Below are 8,004 nucleotides of genomic sequence, written 5' to 3'. Positions count from 1 at the left end.
CTCCTCATTGCTGTGCGCTGAGCTGTGGGAGCTCCGGGTCCTCCTCCTCTACGCTGCTGGAGCGCCGTGTGCGTGCGCCCTGTGGCGTGGGGTGCCGGGAGGGGGCTGCGGGGACCTGCCTGGGAGGCCCCCTTTTTCCTCCCTCCTCCGGCCGCCTCATCTTCCTCCAGATCTTTGCCTTCGGTCTTCTTTTCCACGCCTGGCTCTGCCTCTTGGCCTACTCTCCGCCTGATTTCCTACTCTCTGCCCATTGCTTCCTCTTCCCCCTCTTTCTGTCTGCAGCCTCCTCTCTCTGGGAGGCTTTGTAATTTTGACCCCACAGCTGGTTGCTTCCATCTCCCCGCGTCCGTCCTCTTCTGGCCCGCTCTGTCTCTGGCTGGCCGTCTCTGTCCTTGTTCTCCCGCTGTCTCCAGCCCGGGCTCTGCTTGTAAGGCCTCCACCTCTCTCGGTCTCTCTCCTCAAATTTCTGTCTTCGCCCTCCCCCTCCCCGCGCTGCTCCCCTGGCCATCCTTCACCTCCCCTGGCCCCGTCTACCTGGAAATCTGGGGAGGCTGCCAGGGGGTGGAGGGCCCCAGGAAGGTGAGAGAGACAGCAGAGGTGACAAGGTAGAGCAGCCAAGATGTGTGCACATGATTGCCAAGCAGCTCTCGGGGCTGAGCGCCCAGTGCCGCCTGTCCTGACCTTCCAGGTCCTCCCAGCCTGGCTCCGGTCCACATTTCAGCTTGCTGCTCCCTAGGCTGTCCTGCCCCGGCCACCTCCACGCGCTGGTGCACTGCTGCTGCCTCAGGCCTGTGCCCCGCACCCCACCTCCCTCTGCCTCTTCCCGGCTTAACTGCCATGGCCTCTGGGGCCTTCTCCCTGAGCTCCCACAGCACTATCTGTGATGGCAAAAGGCAAGGTGGGAGGGTGGGTTCAAGTCTTTCTGGAATGGTCCTCACTGAGCTGCAGACGGAAGCTTGTCCTGGTGCAAGAGGCGAAGGTGGCTGATGTGGACTGTGGGGCAGGGATTCATGTCCCCTTCAAGGACGAGCTCTCCGCCACCTAGGGAGCCACGGTGATGGGCTCAAGGTCACACAGCAGGCTTACAGAGTTGGGTCGGTGGCAGGGCGAGGGTGGAAAGTGGAAAAGGAAGGGATGGAGGAGAAAGTGTCTTGGTTTAGAAGCTGGGTCCCCGGGCTGTGCCACCAACTTGCCCGGAGAGACAGAGGCCACACTGTCCCCCTCTCATTTTCCCCATCTGAGCACGGAGGGCCCGGCCTAGATGGCCTCTGAAGCTCTTCTCACTCCCATTGTCTAAGTTGGAGGGGTGGGGACAGGCAAAGAAGAGATGGTGTCCTTTGACTCAACAGACCAGTTCCTCCTCTGTCTCCAGACTCCAAAGGCTACGCACCTCTTGTCTCTCGTCCGTGACCTACCTGGACAGGTGGCTGCTGCCTCCGGTCCTATTAACCCCCTCAGGACCGGGTACGGCTGAGAGCCCCAGCCTGCCAGGTGTCCCCTGAAGGACCTCCCTGGGGGTCTGAGGCATCAGACTGGCCCTGGCGAGGCTGTAGGCCCTGGGCCTCCCGCACGTAGTGGTGAGGCCTTCTGGCCACCAGGGCCTGGCTGAGAGAGGCTTAGGCAAGGAGCCAGGCTCAGGATCCCTGGGAAGTTTGGGTGGTCCTGCTGTCCTATCCTGGGGACTTTGTTCCAGAAGCTCTGGGTTGGAGGAGTCCCTGTTTTTCCCAGACTCCCTCTCTGCATCCCACCTCCTGCTGGCCCTGTGGCCCTGGGTCTGGGGACATGCAGACGAGCAGCCGGGAGAAGGGTTAAGTCAGGAACTCTTGGGATGGCTTTGGCCACGGCGATTCCTCCGGGAGAGGAGAACAAGGGGCCCATTCTGTGTGTGGGAATTAATAGCAAGGAGTCATCTGGGGTGTCATTCAAGCCCTGATCAGCTCCCAGAGGAATGCAGGAGAGAGAGAGAGAGTTGCTGGTGGGGGTGGCGCGGGGAGAGGCCCGAGGCAGAGATGTCAAAGGAAGGGCATCAGGGTCTGGCTGGTAATGGGAGCCCGCCCTGGCAGGTGGGCCCACAGCCCTAAGATTGGAGGTATGCTTTTCATCACAGATGGACCCCCGTTCCCACTTGGGATGGGGACCCCCTCCTGTCATTCCGTCACCAAGGGTCTCCTCCTTCCGTCTTCCCTCTTTTCCCAGGATGGCGACACCCTCCAGTCCCATGTGATTGTCTCCCCAGAGGCCTGGAGCCCAGCCCAGGCTATGGGCCTGTCCGGGCGGGCCCACGGGCCTGCTCTTCTGGGTGCCCGGAGCCTGTCTCCATCTTTGCCGAGGGGTCCTTGCGGGTCCCCTGGAGAACGGCCCTGAGGCTGGCAGCAGAGAGCGCCGGCTCGGGCTCCTGCGTCGGACCCTCTGTCCCCGGGTCTGTGGCTTGGCTCCAGGTCCAGCTCCGACACATTCCTGCCAGGGGACCACAGACCCCTTCAGCTCCCGGCACGTGGGAGGCACTGGAGCACTCGGACCCCCACTGGGGCACGGCCCCCATGGGGGTCAACCTCAGCCACAGGCCCTGCTGGGGAGGTCTGCGGGCCTCTGGGGACATCCTGGATGTCACAGGCTGAGGAAGGGCCTTGGCGAAGCTCTTGGTCAAATTCCTGGTTCTGCAGACGTGCTGGCTGAGGCCCCTGGCAGGCGCCCACCTGCCCCTGGCTCGTTTGCCTCTCAGCCCTGTGCCCTGACTCTGGCCCAGCCAGCCCCCCCGCCCCGGCCACTGAGCTACCGTAAGGCGCCTCCACCGTGGGGGACAGACAGAACGGGGATGACGGGGTGGGTGGAAGGATGAGGGCTTCAAGGCCGACAGAGCAGGGTGCCCTACTCCCCCCCCCCCCCCCGTGTGACCTACAGCCATGTGAGAGCCGGGGAGCGGGGGATTCTCTCTGTAAAATGAGAGGAGCTGCTTGGTGGGGGAATGCGGGGGGGGGGCAGGGAAGGTCTGACAGGAACCGAACCCCGAACCCCGGAGGGTGCTGTTATTTTGATTGTGTTGCTCATTGTTACCGAAGGTCTGGGCGCTCCCGCCAGCCCCCGGCTGAGAGGCGGACCGTACAGTACGTACCACTTGGCCGTCTGAATCCGTGCCCAGCAGCCTGTGCCCGCTCCGGTGGCTTTCAGGAATCCCATGCCTGGTTTTGGTGGGGGTGAGCTCCCCGGCCCCCCATCCCCTTTGGTGCCAACAGTGTTTCCACACGGTCTGACTCCTCCTGCCGGTCCTGGTGGCAGGTGGCACGTTTCTCCCTGACACAGCAGTTCCGGGGACCACCGTCGGGGTTCTGGAAATCTCGGGGCCTTAGTGCCCTCCTGTGTCCCAAGGCCAGCCTTCCTCCCCATTGTGGACTCTGGGCATGTTGAAGCCCGAGGGGATCTCAGAGGTTGTCCAGCTGAGGCCCCTCAGAGCCCAGATGGGGAGGTGAGTTTTAGGAAGGAGAGGGGACTTTCTGAGGTACCAAGGGACTCCGGGGTCCCAGCCCGAACTCTGCCTCGAGGAGCCAAGTGGACCTGGAGGACTGCTTACCTGTAGGCGAGATGGGGACAGGATGGACTGAAGGAAAGTCGGTGGAGGCTTCTGCGAACCGAAAAATGCTCTGCATTTAGGGCGTTTGAAGAGGGTCCATTTGGGGCCCCTTGTGAACGTGCCAATCCTCTGGAGAGGCTCTGGGAGAGGGAGGCCGGGGGCCCAGGCCTATCTCTGTGCCATGTGGTGGGGGAGGGTGGCTGGTGCCCCCAAGGCATGGCTACCCCACCCAGGGGAGCAGACTCAACACAGCTGAGACATGGGACAACCCAGGGGTTCCCTGCCTGGCTTGAGAGGCGGCAGGTGCCTGAAAGCGACATTCTCCAACATCCTCGGAGTAGAGGATGCGCTGGTGAGGGCCTGCTGTCTCTCTGCTCTGGGCGCCGTCCCTGGCCTGCAGGACCTGGTAGCCAGGTGACCTTGACGTTCTTCATTTTAGCTCTGGTTCCCTGCACGGAGCTTGGCACGCGCTGGGTCGGTGGGACTGAATGGAGCGATGGTGTTGAGACAGCCCACTGCTGGCAAGGCGGCGCGTTTGGGCGCAGGCGAGGGCCGCGTCTTGCCTGGAAGCAGAGGAACGGGCGAGGAGCAGGCGGGGAGGGATGGCTGGCGGTGGGACCCGTGGGTGGCAGGAGAAGGATGTTGAGGGGGCCTGGGGGACTGGGAATGGGACAGCCCTTCGTTCTCTTCCTCACTCTGCAACCTCTTCCTTGCAAGCTCGTTCCCTACTCTGAACCCCAGTGTCGTTCTCTGTGAACCGGTGATAACTGGATCTACTTCGTGAAGTTGCCGGGAGGCTCAGGACAGGTAACGTGTGGGCTCCTGGCCGCGCACATGTGACGTGAGCAGAGATGTTGTGTAAATTGTAGAAGTATTTTATAGAGGGGCGCTGGGGTGGCTCAGTTGGTTAAGTGTCTGTCTTGGGCTCAGGTCAGGATCCCGGGGTCCTGGGATCGAGCCCTACATCGGGCTCTCTGCTCAGTGGGGAGCCTGCTTCCTCCTCTCCCTCTGCCCCTCCCCCTACTCCTGTGCTCACTCTCTCTTTCTCAAATAAATAAATAAAATCTTTAAAAAAAGAAATAGAGAGACATAGTTGACAGATACAGGAATAAATACAAGTTGCATTTTATTAGATTCATAGAGAAGAAAGATTCTGTGGGCACTGCCTGAGCACTGCACTGTGCTGGCTGGCTGTTGGCCACCAGGGGCACAGAGAGGAGGCGAACTCTGATTCTTGAGGTCCCCTGGTCCATCAAGGAGACAGGTCGATAAACGCCTGATTTGCTACACCCAGCAGTGGTCAGCTCTGGGTGCAGTCTTCTTCTTCTTCTTCTTCTTCTTTTTAACATTTTATTTATTTATTTGACACAGAGAGAGATCACAAGTAGGCAGAGAGGCAGGCAGAGAAGGGGGAGGCAGGCTTCCTGCTGAGCAGAGAACCCGATGTGGGGCTCGATCCCAGGACCCTGAGACCATGACCCAAGCTGAAGGCCGAGGTCTAACCCTCTGAGCCACCCAGGCGCCCCTGGGTGCAGTCTTCTTAACCTTTGGCAGGGGGAGCTCAGGGCTCAGGGCCTAGAGGCTTTTCATCACCCCACAAAGATATGTGAGAATGAAACACAAAAGCACCAGCTGCGAAAAAATTTTTTTTAAGATTTCATTTATTTATTTATTTTAGAGAGAGAGCAAGATGGCAAGTGTGGGGAGGGGCAGAGGGAAAAGGAAAGAGAGAGAATCTCAAGCAGACTCCTTGCTGAGCATGGAACCCCATGTGGGGCTTGATCTCATGACCCTGAGATCATGACTTGAGCCAAAATCAAGAGTCAGACACTTAATTGACTGAGTCACCCAGGCGCCCAAATATGGGTACATTTTTTTTTTTTTTGATAGAGATCTCAAGTAGGCGGAGAGGCAGGCAGAGAGAGAGAGAGGAGGAAGCAGGCTTCTTGCTGAGCAGAGAGCCCGATGCGGGGCTCCATCCCAGGACCCTGGGACCATGACCCGAGCCAAAGGCAGAGGCTTTAACCCACTGAGCCACCCAGGTGCTTCAATATGGGTACTTTTTAATATGCTTGATAGGGTGTGGGGTCCGTATGGTACTTACAAGGATCTTAGGAAACGATCCTGAGCACCAGGGTCTGAGGGTGCTCGGCAAAGGGAACTGCACTGGGGCAATCAAAGAGGGCTTCCCAGTGGAGAAGATATTTGGGAAAAACCTAGAGGAAAGGGTCTGAACAGAAGGAAAAGTGGCCTCATGGTAATTGAGGAAGAAGAAGATATCCGAACAAAGTTCAGGGGAAAGCAAGCATCTGGAGAATTCAAAAGAAGTGCCAGATACGTGGAATGCAAGCTATTTTGGACTTAGGGTATGGAGAACAGGGGAGGGATCAGAGTGACACTAGAGAGGTTGGCAGGGGACTTTATCCTAAGGACAATGAGGAGCCATGGAGAAACTTTAAGAAGGAGGAAATGTGGCAACTTTATGGTCAGACTTTATGGCAGATATATGCGGGGCTTGGAGGGAGGGAGGTACTGGAAGAGACTGGAGGTAGGGAGGCCGGTTAGGAAGCTGAGATAGTAATCTCAGTAAAAGATGGTGGGACCTGGGCTGGGACAAGGTCAGAGGGGAGAGAGGAAGAGGAGAGGCTTGAGAATCCGTCTGGCAGTGGCTGCGTTGAAAGACCTGGAGGAAGGTGGGAATACCAACACAGCGCAGGTCCCTGGGTGCTCAGTGTGGGCTCTGCACGTTCTGTGATGTGTCTTCTGGATGATGCGTCTTCTAGATGAATCTTCATCACCTTCCTCATGGAGGGAGAGACGGGAGGCAGGCTTCGCTATCCGGAAGTCTGTGTCAGTGAAGCCTGGGTCATGTGAACTTTCAACGAATCAGTCCTCTGTGCTCTGCATTGAAAAAACAATGTTGGAAAATGATGTACATTTATTGTAGACAAATTAAAAACATAGAGAAACAAAAACAAGAAAGTAAAAACTCCTAATATCATTGTCCAGAGAGTGGTAACAGTTTGGTGAAATGTTCCAGAATTCTATCCGTAAGCGTGCGCATCTGAATGTGTTTGTCTGAGCCCTGAAATGCGTAGCAGATGAACTTGTCTCTAGGTGGAGAGCAGGGTAGATGTTTGGGGTGCATCCGAGTACATATCTGAGCGTTGGGTTTATGGCAGCTTCACGATTCTAGATTCTTCTGCTCATTTGATCTGAGAGAGGAGGGTTCAGTTCTCCTGTCCCCCATGGGCTTCAGTTCTGCCAAAATCACCTATGTTTTCTGCTTTATGGTTGTTGATGCTGTTATTTGGTGCATATGTATTTATATTTTAAAATCTCTTTATAATGTTTCACTTTATAAAGTCCACATTTTTAATGCTTTTGGCCTAAATATAATCTTGTCCTATTACAGGGTTGCAAGCGCTGACTCTCTGGGTTTGCCTGGTGTGACTTTACCATCAGCAGAGAGATATTTCATGTAGCTATTTAAACATTTGAACTCCAGAGGCCAGCAGAACTGAGTTAGAATCCTGATCCTGACATTCCCTGGGTGTGTGGCTTTGAGCAAGTCCCAAATCTCCACTGTTGAAGAAAGAGGCTAATAAACCACTCTACAGAGATGTTGATGATTAAGAGTCTTGCATTAAAAATGAAAGACAGAAGCGCCTGGGTGGCTCAGTGGGTTAAGTCTCTGCCTTCGGCTCAGGTCATGATCCCAAGGTCCTAGGATCGAGCCCTAGATCAGGCTCTCTGCTCAGTGGGGAGCCTTCCCCCCCCCCATCTCTGCTTACCTCTCTGCCTAATTGTGATCGCTCTCTCTGTCAAATAAATAAACAAAATCTTTAAAAACAGATGAAAGATCGCTATGAGTGGGCACCCACGACTGCAGGGGAGGATGAAGAAGTCTGCACACTCACTTAAAGGGTCTGTGGAGGGAGAACGCGTTCGTGTGCAGAACCGGTAACAGTGCTGGGTGGGGCACCCGGTTCTTTCTATGTGGCTGGGAGAGGGGCCGCTGGAGCATGGAGGATGGAGGCAGGAAACCCACGGGTCTTCCCGGAGAGCTTCTGAGGGAGGAGAAGCTAGGACTGAGAGCATGGGGAGGACAGAGCTGGCCGAAGAGGAGCTGGGGCCTGTGTGTTCCCAGAAGGAGAGAGTCCTGATGCACACAGTGAATGCAGACCAGCGTTCCGTGGGGATCCCAGGTTTCGGGGAGGGCATAGGAAGTGATGGGGCAGGGCTGTGTGTGAAACTCTAGCTTATGGAGGGAATGTTAGGTTCAAGAGCTTGGGTCCTAAAGGGGAAGCACAAAGGATTTCAGTTCATAAGGGACACACGTCAGTTCCAAAGCTCACCCTGGGTGGTGTTGGGGGGCCAAGGTCGAAGGTGGGAGAGTGGGATTCTGGTCTGGGGTGCCACAGAGGAAGGGTGTC

At 56.7% G+C, this 8,004-nt stretch overlaps 1 long non-coding RNA gene across 1 annotated transcript; it reads left to right on the top strand.

The window, feature by feature from the left end:
• The first annotated feature begins 4,320 nt into the window (after nt 1-4,320).
• Nucleotides 4,321-7,191, top strand: LOC122891284. The gene is made up of 2 exons (XR_006381266.1): nt 4,321-4,375; nt 6,984-7,191. It is a non-coding gene; the product is annotated as an uncharacterized LOC122891284 (long non-coding RNA).
• Nucleotides 7,192-8,004: the final 813 nt, after the last annotated feature.

This window comes from Neovison vison, chromosome 12 (genome assembly GCF_020171115.1).
Source record: "Neovison vison isolate M4711 chromosome 12, ASM_NN_V1, whole genome shotgun sequence".
In the NCBI taxonomy this organism is placed as follows: domain Eukaryota; kingdom Metazoa; phylum Chordata; class Mammalia; order Carnivora; family Mustelidae; genus Neogale; species Neogale vison.
This window is presented reverse-complemented; position numbering and strand designations above follow the sequence as displayed.